Source organism: Hippoglossus hippoglossus, chromosome 16, assembly GCF_009819705.1.
Source record: "Hippoglossus hippoglossus isolate fHipHip1 chromosome 16, fHipHip1.pri, whole genome shotgun sequence".
Taxonomy (NCBI): Eukaryota; Metazoa; Chordata; class Actinopteri; order Pleuronectiformes; family Pleuronectidae; genus Hippoglossus; species Hippoglossus hippoglossus.
The window spans coordinates 6,837,982-6,855,467 of record NC_047166.1 but is presented as its reverse complement, the minus strand read 5'-3'; the positions used below and the strand labels follow the sequence as shown (position 1 = coordinate 6,855,467).

The 17,486-nt window shown below is 42.6% G+C and overlaps 1 protein-coding gene across 1 annotated transcript in view; it reads right to left on the bottom strand.

Moving 5' to 3' along the window:
• Positions 1-17,486, bottom strand: part of LOC117777400 (hemicentin-1-like) — a 1,765,934-nt gene that overhangs the window by 112,296 nt on the left and 1,636,152 nt on the right. The window lies entirely within an intron of this gene.

Genomic DNA, 17,486 nt, shown 5'->3' with positions numbered 1-17,486 from the left:
TGCTTCTTTGTCCACTTCTATGTATTTCTCTACCAGATGTGAACAATACAACCTACAGAAAATGTTCAGTTGTGCTTCTGTGTCGGTCGAGTTCATGAGAGTTTTGCATGATGCAAGACCTCAGAGGGAGAAACCTGTTTTATAAGAATATAGAATAATCAAACCTCTGTGCGTCTGAGCCGCTGCAGTCTGTGGTGAGTCGGGTTTTGGAGCAGACTGAGGTAGACGAGCTCCAACAGGAAACCTCCTGCTGACTGACAGCATCGCAGGACCCCGTGGGCCGAATCCCCCAGCTCACCTCGGGCCTTTGAACACACACACATTCCATTAGAAATCAAGACCTGTCTGCCAACAAATACACAGATGCACATGGAGATCTCATCATACAGAGGGCGGAGAGACGTAGTGGATTCGATCTGAGATAATAGGATGTGCAAATGTTGCACCATGAAACCTTTTTTTACTCCACTAACACACATCAGCATGTTTCCCTTTGGGTGCAGATTTTACCAGTATGATCTTAGTGCACAAAGTGTGTCTCCCACTGAGGGAAATTGAATCTTTCACCTACGCTCTTTGGACAAATTAGAGGATCAGACCTATGACCCACTTCTGCACCGGTTTCACCCAATAAGTAGTTAAGGCACAAATGCTGCGGGTAACCTTTCCCGCCCTTCTGTCTGGGCTGGGTCTCCTCTGGGTGATTACTCCCCCTCTCCCAGTGTGTTTAGGTAGGTGGAGAAGTCCAGTGATCTCAGGGGTCAAAGTACCACAGATGCTTAGGTCCCTGTAAACTACAACCAGCTGGCCTTGAGGAGGAGGTCCGCCCTGGACCCATGTGGGCTTCACACAGGCAGTTGTTCAGAAATACGCAATGTTCTTGTGTGATTACCTTGGAGAGCATTACGTAGTCCCTTTCAGTGGATGAGAGCAGGATTCATCCAGCTCCATATGGATGACAACGCATTAACCAAAAATACACATTTCCAGATGTGTGTACACAGCACTAGTGTCATAGCTCTTTGTGTGTTTACTTTACTGGTAGCAGTGTATTTAATTGTTTAAATGTATAATAATTTATTTAAATCCACAGTTGCATTATATCTTCAGGTGTTTATGTCTGTGGAGTGTGTGAATGTGTCTCCAGCTGTGTCCAACCAGCTGCAGCTTTACGACCTCTCTTGACAGACACTCGAGCAAAACACACAAAACCAAATTTATGTTGTATTTCAACAAAATCGAGAAACAGATATAACGGTCGAGCCCACATGAATCATATGATCTCTGCCTTATATGGTTTGAACATCAGCTGTCGTGCAGTTGAGTGGTTTGTGGCTGGTGTAATACTTGTCTGGCCCCGTCTAATCTACTGTTTATATTCTTCTCAGTGTTTAAATCATGAAACAAAGCAAAAGCACAGGACGAAAAAGATTTAAAGCAACACTATGTAACTTTTACTAAGCAACAGCGCCCTCTGCAGCCCATGATCCTCGGCTTCCTGAACCAGAAGAGCAGCTGTTGTAACAAATCCACCAAACTCTGTCCTGATTCAAACAGTTGAACCTTCGACTGTTTGAGTGTTAAATTGATCCTTTAATTAAAATCATGAGAATCAGAAGGGTTAATTCTCTATGTCTGATATCTTTTGTGTGAAGTTGACATTTTAGCCTGAAAATAGTGCGAGAGGAACATTAGTGCTCAAAGTAGAAATGGTTCATCCTCTGAGGAGCATGAATGTACATGGCAGCTGTAGCTTGAGATATTTCTTTGGTGCAGGTTTCACTTTTCGCCCAACGGGGATTCGATAGAAAAGATTTGGGAGTCGTGAAAAACTTTGATTCAAGATGATGGTAAAACTAATATCCAATAGATATTATATCCTATTTACAGTATTTTAGTATTTCCAGTTGATAACCCTTTAAGACCCATAAAGCAGAGGAGAAGATGAGATTAGCAGCTTTATGATTTGCACAAGTTTGTTTTTGCTGGCGAGCGAAACAGGCCTCAAAACAGAAGTGCACGGTCCCACATGAGGAGGGACAACATCTGCGAAAGGTTTTTTCTTCACTTATTTTAAGTTGTTTAGTTTCAGTCTCCCTCCTCATATTTGAGTGTTGTTAAAACAGATGATAAAACAGATCTGAACGTCAAACGTGGTTAAAAAGTTCCATCAGCCGCACACTGAGCAGTTAGGACATTTAAATCGAGTTAAGCTTCCAGGTATGAACACTGTGTGACTTTGAAATCACTGCTCATGGTCTGATCTTAACATGACGCGTACATTTTCAGACACTAAAACAAAACAAGGTGACAGAACCACGAGTCACATTAAAGAGAAAACAGCCTCGCTCAGCAACAGACAGGGACTTTAGATGTGGCTGTAAATCTGGTGCCAGATGAGGCACTTTGTTGTGGCACCGTTCACATGTGTGCCCAACACAGAAACACAGTAATACAGAAATACACTCACGGAACTGACCACATGTAGTACAGATCTTTTCTTTTTTTGAACCATGAACAAGCAATTTCTCTTGGTACGTATGTATGTAAAATAATAAAAATGTGTCAAACTTTAAAGTGAAAAACAAGCAACGTCAATAAGCAACTTTTGAAAACGAATGAATACAGTCAACAAAACTCTAAAGATAAAATAAATATGTAACAACGAGCGAGCAAATGCGAACAGAAGTTTGTGACCATATTTAACATTTGGTCAGATGCTGATTTGACGACACTAATCTTCAAAGCTTTCAATGCTTCCCTTTAAAGTCCTCATTACATAAATCCTACAGTTTGAATATGGACGTTAAGTGCAACTCGACTTGTTGGTGGAATCATACGACCGCAACTTATTTTAGTATTATTCTTTTTCTCTCACGTATCCTGTCACAGTTTTCTCGAAGTGAACCATTCTCAGTTTTGGTCATCAACACCCACCGATCTGATACTGTGCAGGTATGAGTGTTCACCAGAACCTATTATTACTAAACCTTCATACAGATCCAGGTCATAACCTTTCTTATCCTTCAATCATCTGAAACCCACCATCGTAGATTCTTCACAGCTGCTGTGTCTCTGTGAACTTGTCCTGTTTCTGGTGGGGGGGGGGGGGTGAAACTCGTCATCTCGGGACATTCATACCTTCTGTAATTAGTCTTTTGATGCGATGACGTTACTGTCCGCTCATTTCTTGCATATTTTGCCTACACATAAAGGGGGGGGGGGGGGTATTAAGGACTAAGAAATTAAAGCTTTTCTGCTACTTGGTCATTTGTTCCATTCTTTAAGTCATCTTCCAGCTCATACTGAGCAAAGTGTCTGACTGAATTCCCTCCTCTCTCTCCTCTTCTACCTTTCCTCACCTCCTCAGCGGGAAATCCAAAACGAGGAACGAGTGTGTCATTTTCAAACTGCCCGCTAACTCTGAACATCTGGCGCCACGGGGAGGAGGGCGACCCCGTCAATGGGAGCCCTTGTCTGCCCTGTCAGCACCACGAGAACACCCTGCCACAAGGTGAACAAGGAGGCGTGTGTGTGTGTGTGTGTGTGTGTACTGATGCTGGAGAGATGTTTAACAGGCCTTGTTCGGACGCATGAATACTGTGTGTTTGTGGAGGAGCTACTGTAGTCAGATATTTTTCTTCATAGTAGCCGGAAAATAAACAGAGAATCAATCATAAAAAATAAACAAAACTCATGTGTCTATAATTTATTCTTAATCTTACTAGAAACATTAATGGTAAAAACATGAGAAATGTTCCATCCATTGGGTATAAGAGGATTTGGACGATTCAGTCAAACAACCTCTCTGAGAGAAAAGACCTTATTTCTTATTAAATGTTCATGAATTTGAGAAAATGAATTAAGTAAATTAAAGTTAACTAAAAGGCTGAGAAACACATGTTTTACCGTTGCATTGGTCCTGCCTTCAACCTGAGAGGCTTCACTCCTGAATGTTGTGATCACATAAATAAGGACGACATGACAGCTCCTCAACCCTGAAGCCAACGTGTCTGGAAAGTGTCTTAAATCCCTCCTCCTCCATGTTAGTAGATGGGATACAGATTGGTTTTCAAAATGTGCTTGAACTTCTAGAGGAAACTTTCCTGAACCCTGCACAACATGATGAAATATAATCTCAGTGACCTTCGCAGGTGGAGGGTGTGAAGAAAATCTAAAATTAGCATTTAGTGAGCTGGGATCCTTTTTCTTTGTGACCTACAGGCTGATGTGTTTCAGACACAAGACTCAGTCAATGTGAAATTAGGCAAGAAAAACAGATCTGATCTGAGATGGAATGAATGAAGAAACAGTTGTTTATTTATTTGTTTATTGGTTTTATTGAAATTCCAAATGTTGACGCACGACAGAGTCAGATCCAGGCCTGTGGGACATGTTTGTAAAGGGAAACAGCATCAAGCCATATGTTCACCATCTTTGTCCATTAACTTTGCACATGCCTTCCAAAGAAAGAAGACTTTGCAGGATGTGACTGTGAACAATCCCAACTGAGCTGTTAGGAAGCGTCGTCTTGTCTCCGTCCGTCTGTCCGTCCGTCTGTCTGTCTGTCTGTCTGTCTGTCCGTCTGTCTGTCTGTCTGTCTGTCTGTCTGTCTGTCTGTCTGTCTGTCTGTCCCCACCTCACACCACTTCCTCTCTCAGACATGCAGATACACTTTCCTGCATCTGCTTTGAGTCGACATGACGACTATTTTGGGAAGATAAAGTTTCTGAAACAATTTACAAACCGTCCATCCACAGTCTGCGCAGCTTATCCTTGGAGGATCAGGAGGGCTGAAGCCGATCCCAGCTGACAGAGACGAGATAAATAATTTACCGCTGAGCATTAAATCCTTTGGAAGACATTCAAAACCAGCATTTTCCCTATTTTAAATCAAAAGGGGTTTGTTTTACATCTGCTATTTATTTTTATTTTTATTTTATTTTCCCCTCCCTGCTGATAAATTTCTGTTCATGTTTTATCCACATCTTAGAATATATTGTTAAATGTTGTATCATGTCAGGAGCTTTTCTCAAAAGACGCTTCTCTGAGGGGCGACATCCTGCCAACAACAAAACCCTGCTTCTGCCTTCGGGTTTGTAATTTGACTTCAATCCACAGCTTTCAGCACCTTCAGTGTGTACACTGTAAAAATGAAAACTTGAAATTGCTCTGCTTGTTAAGATTTTTAAATAAAGTGAACATAGAATATTTAAAAGCTTTGTAAACTTCAACTTCAAATTACTTTTTCAAAGTATCATTTGTAAAGTTGCCCTCAGAACTTAATGCAGGGTTTTGACCAGACTGGAGGCCCGGCAAGTTAAAAACGGGGTCTCCAGTGCAATTCTGCAGGGGTTTTCTGGAAGACCGATCAGCTGTGGCTCAGGTGGAAGAGTGGCTCGTCCCCTAACCAGAGGGTTGGTGGTTCGACAACAGACTCCTCCAGTGCCGATGAGTCCTTTGTGAAGACATTAAAGCTGATGGCTGCAGCAAAAGAAAAGAGTGATAGAAAAAGCACTGTATGAGTGTGTGTGTTAATTAGAGTGAGGACACCCAAGCCCGTTGGGTCCTGACAGGTCAGGTTCGGACAAAAATGTTTGAAATGATCTACAGGCTCAGGTCGGGTTCGGTTACATTGGCGGGGCTATTTACTTGATTTTTACACTGCTTGTTCCTGCAACCACGGAAAACATCTGGTTCAAGTTGGGTTTGTAAACACAGAATGTCGGGTTTGAGTTGAGCTCGGTTGGTTTGGACAAAGAATAGTGTGAATGGGTGAATGCAACTTGTGCTGTGGTCTAGAAAAGTGGCAAAAACATAACTGTAAATGGTGAGTTACAAATGTCACATCTACATATGAAATCTACTGATTAAATGTTGCTTCAATCACCTGGACCCTGGTGAGCTGTGACCCAGTAATTCTATGTATTTAAAATAAAAAATATAAAGTTTTTATAAGAATGAAAGAGAAATGTTTAGAACTAAGAATAATTGATGGCACAACTGTAGGTGATTTGTCTTTCTTGGCCTCAAAATAAAAAAATCTCGTGCAGTAAGTTGACTTGAAATGTTCGGTTTTCCAAACCTTTTCATTTTTTGCAGTGCAGCAGCTCTTTTCACTCCCGCTCACTGTGAAGTCTGAAGAGATTCAGCACTTTGAAATACTCGGGGCCTCGTCCTGTTACTGCACTTCACACTAAACTATAGATAATTATAGCGTGACAGCACATAAAACAATGAGTTTTGGCATCAGTCGTGTGGGCGTTCAGCAGCTGAATCATTTAATTTCACTTGACATATGAGACGGTGGAGGAACGTTAGGCCTACCAGTGCTGAGGAAAGTCTCTGTGCTCATCACTGTGCCAGTAAAGATACCAGATTTACCAAAATGTGGAATAAATTCTGACTCTCACATCCTCCTCCTCCTCCTCCTCCACTTCTTCGCGACTTCCTCCCACCTCTTCGTTGTGTATCTGCTGGTGGCGAACAGCCTTTGGATTTCCTCTCACTGCCCCTTCAAAAGCGAGCTCTGATGTGTGGGTGGTTGAGACATGACTCTTTTCTCTTTGTGTGCTGTAAATATTTCCTCCAATCAAGGAGTCAAACTTCAGAGTTCGGCTTTAATCTCCGCAAGTCCGTCACTAAGACGCACTTCAAAGCACAGGATGAGGAAGATGAGTAGAGTGAGCGGGAGAGAGAGAGACTGTCTCCTCCACTTAGTGTTTGTGGGAGGAGGGTTTTCATGATTTCACTTCAGCCTTTCACAAATAAACAAATTACACCATATGGCATAAAATGTCTCTATATTTACACCTTAAAACAGGACTGACTGTTGAAATATGAAACACGTTAGTTTTCTCCCATGTCTGTACCTGTGAATTTAAATAAATGTATTGTTTTTTTTACCCGTTTCACACTCTTTATAAACAGTCTATGGTTACACACCTTTTTCATAATCATGCTTTAAGATTTGGAACTACGGCTCCCATCATGCTTTGGGGGATGTAAACAGGAAGTGGCTTGTACAGGAAGTAGTTGACATGGGGTCATGTAGTAAACTGTGGGCTGCAGCTCAAGCCCTTTTTTTTCATTTTAGTATGTACTAGAACAAGCTAAATAAAAAACTATGGTGTTGTCTGAGTATCCATGTCAGTACAGACAACTGTCACTGGGTCACTGTGACCCTGAAGAAAAGCTCTTCTGTTTGTATGGTTTCTAAGAAGAGTCGTGGACGTGCGTTCATCTGGGACGTTGAAGTTAATGACGTCTCCTGAAGGTGTGAGTGACTCTGAATCCGAAAATCCTATCTGTGTGTTGAGGTTTGTGTGAGTTGTGAATCAGGATGAGAAGTTTGATGCCAGTAGAAGCCATCAAAAGTTTTAATATGAGTTTAATCAACTTTCTCCCTTCGACAGACCCACGTGTTTATTATCTGTTTTCATTCATGAGGTTTGTTAGCGATAAAATCAAATTATATCGTACAAATTTCCTTTATGATCCCGAATTCAAGCCTTTGCCAATTTGTGATTTAGAACCATTATTTTAATCCTTTGTATTCATGTAGATTTTTTTTATTCATCTGGAACATCTGCACCACACATTCTTTGACCTCGCTGATTCAGAAAAAGAAACCAAGAGACATTCAACAACAGGAAGCAGCAACCCAGCTACAGCAGTAACATCATACTTTAGTTTCATACAGTTTCTGTTTCTCTCTGAGCCGTCACTCTTCCCACAGAAAGCCAAATGGAGCCGGGGCTAGTCATTACCGTCCTCTCAGGGTAACGCTCCACTGGCTGCTCAGGTCTATTCTCGCTCGCTCACTGAGCGGTGGGCGCGCGGCGGTCCTTAAAGTAGACACTGGGTGACAAACACTCATATGGGATGTAATTCTTGCGGTGGCCTTCAAACCCCAATGAGGTGTGGGTGGAGTGCCGCTGACTACAAAACCGGATTTCCCAAGTGGTGCCAGGCCCCCACGGGGGAAGAGACGAGTCTGGACCAAACCCCGGCTACATGCTGGCCCAGATGTGAATTCCTCAGGGGTTTGGTTTGGGATTCGTCCCACATCCCGAGCTGCTGCTCTGCTTTGCACTTTTCTGTGTGAAGCAGCAGGATATAGAAAACAGGAGCTGAGTCTCCAGAGGTCTGTCCTCAGTGCAGATTATGTCCATGTTTGGAGGTGCACGGCTACCTGAACGCTCCTGTGGTTGCTGTCAGTCATTGTGGAGGTTTGGTTTGTCAGGGATCAGTCTGGACTCCATCACGGAGATACAGCAACGTTATTTATGTTCTGTCTGAAGCAGCTGCTGAATGCGAAGCTGTTATAAAATCCAGTGTTTTCTGTCCAGATTTCCCAACAGCCGTTTATCTTCATGTTATAATTACTACAGTGTTATCACAGTTGTGCTAATACTTCCCTTACACGCATCAAGCTGCGTATTATTCATCAGAATCTCAGTGTCTCTGAAGTTTGTTACCATTCTGCGAGAAACAGCAGAGACAGCATGAGTTACTGCACACAGGGTGTGTACTTTGGCTGTGTTTAGATTTAGAAAATTAAGACCTGCTCTTTTCAAGCCTTTTCTCTTTTTTTTAAACGGGCTCTGCCTCTTTGCACACTCTCTCTTTACAGCCAGCGGCGGCTGAGATTCCTGACAGGCTATCATTTCCCCCGAGAAAATGAACGTATTTAAAAAATGCGGCAGCGTGGCTGTATCATTTTATTTTCTCTGGAGGTGACGCAGAGGGCCCTGTGTGAAGTGCGCTGAAATAACATGGATAAAGGAACAGTCTCAGAAGCCAGAGTATTACACAGATAACATCTCTTCCTGTGTTAATTGAGCTCAAAATACAAAAAGAGGCGTTAGAGCTCTGGGAACTTTAACCTCTCCGTGGCACTTTTTTGTGAGTTTGATGTGGACCCTTAATATAATCACTTTTAATTTATTATTATTGATTTGATATCACCACGTGGTTAGTGTCCTAATAAGTCAGTGAGTAAGAGCACTGAACTGAATGTGCCAGAAAGTTAAAGTAAGAAAAAGAAATTGAGCCAAAGAAAAACCACAGGGATTTCATGGACGAAGCTTTAACACAAGAGACAGTTACGATTAAAGACAAGTACAGAATCTGTGTACAATCACCTCCTGAATACTTTAGATAAGGATACAAATACTGTAATGGTGTCTTTATAGATCTTTAAAATGTCGATCAGACAGCGGTTAGAGATCAAACTACTGTAGTAACATTCCACTCCGACTCTCCACTGGTTTCCTGTGTTTTACAGATTGTATTTTAAATAGTAACTTTGGTTCTAATATCTGATCTGCTCCTCTATGAGCCGTCCAGACCCCTCACATGATCAGACACAGGTTTAGGTTCTATTCCTGGAGTGAAAACTAAACCTGATGGAGCAGATTTCAGCTTCTTTTCACCACATGGAACAAACACTCGGAAAACTCCAGGTCTGTTCCAGCTCAGTTCTTTGAGATAAACATGTTCTTCTGTCTGCACTGTGATTTCAGTTTTTCTCATTTAATCAGTTTTATCTGGCTTTTTTATGCTCATTTTATTCTTTTTTTTCATCCAACACATTGCATTTCTTTTATACATTACCTTAATGAGTTTACGTTTTCATCTGCATTTGTTTGTTCGTTTGATAATTAGCAAGATTACATACAAACTACTGGAAGGATCATAACGAAACTTGGTGGAAGGAAGTGGTAAAGGTCAGGTTGCAGATCTGGATCAGGGGACTCATCCAGGAGTTCTTTTTCACTTTCTTTAACATTGTGAGATTTTTGGTTTTTCCACATTTTCCTTGATTTCTCAGAGAATAATTCATGCATCTTAATGAAAAATAATCAGGTGTGTTCAGGGGACTGATATTTATGAGTGTGTGAAATCTGGCCCAAATCCAGATCCTGCTGGGTCTTGGCGGAGGTGCAGGCGCTCGACTGTGTGCCATCCTAGTTAGTGAGGAATTAGAAGGCAGAAGTAAAACACTGAGACACAGAAATGTGCCTCTGCACGAAGTCGTAATGAAACCTCGACTCCCATTTCGACCACAACAGTAAACTTCAGTTTCATCTGTGGAAACACTTTGCACCAAAGCCCAGATTGCATTTTTTTGCCTCAGCGTTCTTGCTGTAAATGAATCCCTGTGCTGTAACATGGGGCTCTGAGAGGTTGAGAGCTCCTGACAGTTATTCATCAGGCTCCTGCTCCTCCATCGTCAACACACTCAGCAGCAGGTTAAGAAACTTTTTCCAAACTCCTGGAGCAGGAGCAGCAGGAGGGCTTCAGACTGTGGAAAAGTCCAGGCGGAGAGTTTGAGGCTCAGTTACAGAGTGAAGAGAAAAGTTATAACTCAGAGTGTGAGTGTGCGAGGAACCAACTACACCTCAAAGCTCCTGAGTAGTTTGTTGCTGACTGTGTAGCTTTGTCCGTTTAGTGCGAATACCGTATTTGATCTGCTTAATTCCCTCGTTCCACGTGTTTATACTCACAGAGAGAAATGAAATGCTGACAAGCCACTGGACTTTTTTACAACTTTGACAAGGTGTCAGCCATGTTTATGCTCTGATATGTATTAACAGGGGCATAACAACCTGTGGTCTGGAGTTCAGGGCTTCAAGCTGTGTTTATTGTTCCCACTACACACTTGCATGCATCATTTCTCTCACCCTCACGCACGCATGAACAGACACACAAACTGCCCCTTTGCTTCCCGTGAATACTTGGAGAGCTTGTAAGAATTTATTTTCTCCTCTGGCCTCTGTCCTGGGCTGAACTCTCAGCAGTCGAGCTCTCTGTAATGCTCGTCAGGCCTCGCTGACCCTCCAGGCCGAACGTTACCCTCTGTACTGAACTTTACAACCAAACAGCTCCGTCGGGTCTATTTCTGAACGAGGAAAATGAGGCAATGGTGAGTCACCGTGTGCAACGAATGCTGCAAATACACATTTGCTGTTGACCAAGAACAGCACATTGATTTAAGTTTGTGTATGTGAGAGTCAGCACCTCCAAGGCCATGGTTCTCCCCTGGAAAATAGTGGATTGCTTTGTCCAGGTTGTGGGTGAGTTTCTTCTCCAAGTATCCCAACATGACTGTGGGGAAGATGGGCGGGTTGATGCGGCATCAGCAGTAATGCGGGCATCGTACCAGACCGTGGTGGTAAAGAAGGTGCTGAGCCATGAAGGCAAAGCTTGTAATCGACATTCTGACTCTCACCTGTGGTCACCAGCTCTGGGTAGTGACTGAAAGAATGAGAATAATTGTTTTTCTCTGCTGGGTGGCCGGGCTCAGCCTTGGAGATAGGCTATGGAGTTCGGACATTCGGAGTGAGCATGGAGTAGAACCACTGATCAGAACGAATGGTCGAAAGGGGACAGTTGAGGTGGTTTGGTCATCTAATGTTGATGTTTACTGGACATATCCAACCAGGAGAAGACCCTGGGGTACACCCAGCACCGAGCTCGGCAAATCTGACCTGGGGGCGCCATGGGATCCCCCAGGAAGAAGGATGTCTGGAATACTCTATTTTTATCTGGCAACCTCTGTGACCCGAGCTCGGACAAGTGGAAGACAATGGATGGATGGATCCTCACATACTGCATTAAGTAGATCTTTATATCTAATTGACATCATAGAAATCAGAGGTTGAAATGTTTGCTTTGGAATCCATAAAGAGGAATGTCTAATGAGCATTCATTAAACTTACACACTGGAAGCATGTTTAATTTCCTGTTAATACCCCGACCACCTCCTCGTGTTACAGTTTAATGACGCCGCTGGCTCCGATTGACTCCAGCAGAGGTTTGCTCTCTGAGCGATGTCAGGGGAGTGCGTGATATGAGAGAGGTTAACTGTCTGGGGGGGTGGGGGGGGGGGATCACGCTGTCTCGTCTTGGCTGCACTGTGGTCGGACGCCACAGCTGCAGCCCTGGAATTTCATTCTCTCGACGGAGGCGTTTATTATGTTTCACCCAGTGGAGCAAAAAATGAGATATACTTGTGAGTGAGCCTCAGCAAAGCGAGACGGAAACCTCGTGAAGGCCAATTAGTTCTCTTCACAAATCTATCACACATGCAGTCCAGTTAAAAGGCTGACAGTTAAACATCTGAACTATCTTGAACTAATTTTCTAACTCCAACATCTGGAGGGCTCAACAGCTCTGAGAATATCTGTTAATTGTGCAGCAAAGCATTAAGGCTTTTCCCCCAGATTGCAGGTTGCTCATTTCACCAGTGATAAGCATCACACTATCCAGTCGCTGCATAAACTCTGGGGACTTGAACAGGAAACTGATTTATGAAGTCTTGCCCTTTTTTTTTTTCTCTTCCAAGCATGCAGCCTCAATGTAAACACCCTGACACTGCAAAAGCTGATTACAAGTGAGGCAGATGGTTTCCACTTCGAGGGAGTCATGTTTTTGCATTCCCCTGTCATGGGGGAGCTGACAAATGCAATGCAGGGCACACGCACTAATGCATGTGCACGCCATGCGATCATAAACACACATGCACACACTTTCTGTGCAGGTTCACTCCTCCGCATTCCCTGAATTTTGCAGTCGATTTTGTCTGTGTCCTCGAGGGGAAGTTTCTGTCAAGCAACAATGTCTGTGGAAAGCATTCAGCGGAGATGGTCAAGGTGGGTTTGTGTTCGTGCTGCGTCTGCACAGATTTGAACCCCCGCAGCTTTATCCTGCAATTTGGACGTTTCATAAACCACCCAGGTTCAAACTCGAGCCTTGAAGGTGGGTCTCCACATTTGATATCCTCATAAATATATCATCTTACTCTGCTGCCACCGTGCTAAGAACAAATGGTTCATGAACTCAGTAGTTGTACGGCTTTGACTGACGGTAATCGGCTGTGCCTGAAGGAAGAGATAGCTTACAGTAAGAAGGGGCTTTGATATGGGTTGACTGTGCACAAGAAGATGAGATTTGTCTTGAACGTGTCAGCTCTTGTTCCTACTCCTGATTTGAGGAGTAAATCATTAAGCTCTTTAGCTGCGGACTTGAAAGGTGTGAATGCCTGCACTGAGATTCAAGACAAGATGACAGATGGAGATTTTGAGAACTCCTGTGCATATACAGCCAGTGGCCTGCACGCGAACAAATTTCCTGCGGTTCTTTTATTTCCGTCAAAAGAAATGAAGGTCACACGGGTCTGCAGGCCAAAGAAAGTTTTCTGAGAAGCGAGCAGGGAAGGACATCTGCTTCCCCCAAAACCCTCGGGTCTTGAAGGCAGAACTTGTGACAAACCCGTTCTGGCACAAGCACAAGCTGTTCATTCGCTTTTTCACACCAGTTTTTGCGCCACCGACTGTGCGGCGGTGTCAAAGTGCTTGTTTTCCAGTGACAAGCAGCTCAGCTTGTTATCTCATGTGTCAGAGTGCGTTGACTGTCATGGCAGGGGTTTGTTCCGGTAAAGAGGTAAATGACCAGCAGGCCTCTGTGGGGACCACGGTCCAGATGGATGCCTCTAACCTGAAACTGTTGATTTAGTCAACCATGAGTCAACAGTTCCCAGCAGAGGGGGGACGGCAGGGTGGAGGGACAGAGGAGAGGAAGTGAAGTGGTGTTGAACGATTACATGGGGCTTAAGCTTCTGGGGTGGGGGCAAACAGGAAGCGGATGCCTGAGTGATTCAGTGAGGGATGTTTACTGACTTATGTGGATGTGAGCTGCTGTGGTGATGAGTTTGTTGGTGGGTGTTTGAGAGAATGAGAGAGATGAGATGTCTGTGTGTATGAGAGCATGCTTCTGTCTCTGCACTGATGATATTTGGCAAATATGAAGCTTGTAAGCTTGAGAGATGTTTCTAAAAAGTTTATTGATTCATATTTTGTCATTTACTCTTTGAGCTTAAACACGACGAGGGCGTCAGTTTCAAACCAGCTGGTTAAGTTAAATATTCAATTGATCACATCCAGAAATTCTAAACATCTAATAAATACTTCAAATGACTCAGTGATTTTCATATTATTATCACTAATGAACAAATTGAACAAACTAATCAGTTAGAGTACCTTGAAATCTTGCAGCAGTCGGATTGATCATAACTACCCTGCACGCCAACTATTGTTTTCGGACCTGTGTGCATGTGAGTGTGTGTGTGTGTGTAACACACCTAAGTCAAAATTGCATTGACATATTTTAGTCAAACATAATGGGAATATTACTTTGGGAGTGTATCTCCAGAAATTTCCATTTTAGAGCTCATCTGTCAAAGGTCAAAGGTCAAGGTCAACAAAAATATGGCAACAAAAAACATTTTCTACGATGTGTCCAAAATAATAGAAAAGAAGCCATGAAGCTTACATGATCGGAAAGCTATTCCCAATCATGTGATGTCATATGATAATTTTTACAGGTATCCTGTAGGACTATAGACCTTAAGCTTATTTAGAAAAAACAATCTATGATTTTATGGTAGGAATCACAAAATGATGACATGACAAAATAAAAAAAGTTAACATTGAAAAAACAGTATCTAAAGTTTTTTTTATGGTGAATATTCTTTAAAACAAGAACATAAATGGACTTTAGCAGAAGCATCAGTCCTGCACATTTACCATCTGCTCTGCGTCTCCTCTCCGGTGTCTCCTGGCCTGTCGGGTCCTGTCTCAGAAAGTAAACCTGCTCTCTAACTTTCAGCTGCGTCGACTTCCAACCTGGCTCAGATCTGCAGTCCCCATCAGCAGCTGTGTGCGCAACCGTGTTATTATCTCAATTACACTCCACCAGCACGCTCCTCCGGGCTCCACCTAAATGAGAGGGAGAAAAAAAAAATTAGACAGCATCTAATGTCTCTAGTCTGCATCATTCAGACGCAAATTCATGCTCATATTGGACTTTGTTTGCAGTTTTTCGACCCATTTTTTTATCCCACTGAGCCTGTGAGCGCTGTAAACTGTGTGTGGCATCTTCATATTCATGGCAGCTCGGTCAGTGTGTGACCCTTCGCTGTGGGAAAGGCATGAATGGAAACAGATTGTTTGTTGACATCTTATTGATCTCAGTTTCTATGTCATTATGTGCAGGCTTTTCAGAGCGCCGTGCACCCAGGGCCGTACAAGTGCTTGTGGTTTGCAGCATGAAGTTGGCCTGTACTCAAAACTTCTGCCTGTTGTCTCATTTCAATGGATTCTCAGCCGTCGTGGATACAAGTGAGGGCTTGTATTTTTAGTCCACGTCTGTGGGATAGTTCAAGCTGAATTCTGAAAAGTCTATCCGTCACTGCTTGTGTGTTCATAGTGCATAGAAGGAGAGGAGTGACTGTATTTCTAAAGGGGATGACTGCGAGGCTGGGCATCCTCTGGGAACATTGTGGTTCCAGGATGTATATCAGGGCTCGTAGGGGAACGGGCTGCTTGGATTTATTTGGCACATAATTGGCAGGATGAGCCCCTGGAGGGTGACTATCAGCTCGAGGGAGAGACTGGCAGAATGAATGAGGGCGGAAATATTGTCTGTTTTCACAGCACCGCTTTTAACAATCTCTCTGCCCGTCGCTTCCTCTCGTGATGAACTGATTAACCTTGTCTACATCAAATAAGGAAAAAAGAAAACCTCCTCCTTTCTTTCCGCAAATAAAACAGAATCAGTCATTAGGAGTCTGTTAGTTCTGCATCATCATGAGACCCACAGACGCTGACCAGAATAAATTCATGACACACTTTGAGGTCAGAGCCTTGAGGACATTGTTGCACTCAAACAAGGGAGTTTTGAACAAAGCCAAAATATTTTTTATTTTGTCAGCTTGTTAACTCAGAAATACTGTTCTGAGAAATGGCCTTAGATTAGTAGGAAATACAAATAAGATGAATGGTCCCTGAAACCAACAATATAACCATCCTTTGACCAAGTATCACCCTCAATCATAGGAGTTAGAGAAGCTGCAATAACAGAAGCTTCATACTGTGTAAAGATATTGTGAGAAAATATAATATGATGGGATGCTATAGTGTGGCTGGGACGCTGTTTTTTATGATTTTATTATGTTTAGGATTATATTATATATCATATTGCAAAGAAGCTGTGTTTTATTGTGGTATATCCTCCCACCATCCATTGTCTATACTGATTATCCTTATAAGGTTCCCTGGACAGGTCACTGGTGTTTTGCAGGGTTGACATATAGATTATATAGAACAACCATTCACACGTATGATTCCTATTGCATTTTATTACCTACCAAATAAGTAGATATGATGCAGCCTGGTATCATTTCAGTTATACTAAATCAAAAAGTAGAAGATGCTGAAAATATATTTGATGATGATACACTGATATATGTACATGCATACTGATATATGAGATTTGAGTTGCAAAATGCACAAATATAAAATCCATTGTAAAAAAGATCAAGACAAAAGTTAGAAATATATCAAAAAATCCCTCTTGACGCACGTTACAACCTTTTGATTTATTGCTTAATTTGTGCAAATTTTAAGCAGATGTCTGAGAAATGTGTCAACACTTCATCTATGATAAACTGGGGCTGCATGTTGCACAGTCCAATCCAGTGGTTTAACATTCAGAAACAGTTTTTGGACCATTTAAGTGTCACTTGTCTACATCAGAAAATAATTATCAGATTATCCATAAAAACATTGATTAAAACTCTTTTGAAACTTTTGTTTTTCTAAATTTTTCATCCTCGTCTGCTGCAGACCAAAAACAGTTAATTATTCTAAACAGGCTGCAATTGCAGTCTTGTAAGTCGGCCCAAATTGTTCATGTGTAAACCAAATTGATACCTCGGACAAGACCCGGGGCACCGACACTGCACTTTGGAGCCTCCTCTCGCAACATGTGTGGTGCTCAGCAGTGATCTGGTCCTGGGCATCAGCGGCGATGGGAGGGTGAGGACAGGAAGTAGGTGAAGATGAATTCAGTTTATTTGTTAATCGTTTATTCATGAAAGCTACATACTGCGGAGATCACTTGATTATCTTGACAACAAACAGCCACCGACATCGGCTTTTATCTCCACAAACTCTCTTGACATCTTCGTCGGTGTCTTCTTTGTGTTTTTAGCTTTTTAGACGTTTGTTTTCTTTTTGTTCTATCTCTTTCCTTCGTAAAAGCTCCTTGCATGATGTGATATCACATGAAGTTAATTAAAACATGAAACCCCAAAGACCACCAAGAATCTGAGCTCTTGTCCATTTTTTTTCCTCTACCCTGTTTTTCTTGCCTGATCGGTCGTTACAAGGTTACATTTGTCATCGTGTTTCTATTTTTCTCTCCGTTAAAATCGTCAGTTTTGGAATTCTGCAGCTAGCAACGAGGCAGTGGTGGAGTGGAGGCCATGTTGAGGGTGGTGGTGGTACGGTTACACATGGTTGCCTGAGACAAAAGAAGCCGAATACTCTGAATCGCGGCCAAAAACACGACATTGTCATTTGACAGTCAACAGCTGCTCCCTGTTTCCCTCTTCTTGTCTCTCAATCTGTATGTGTGTC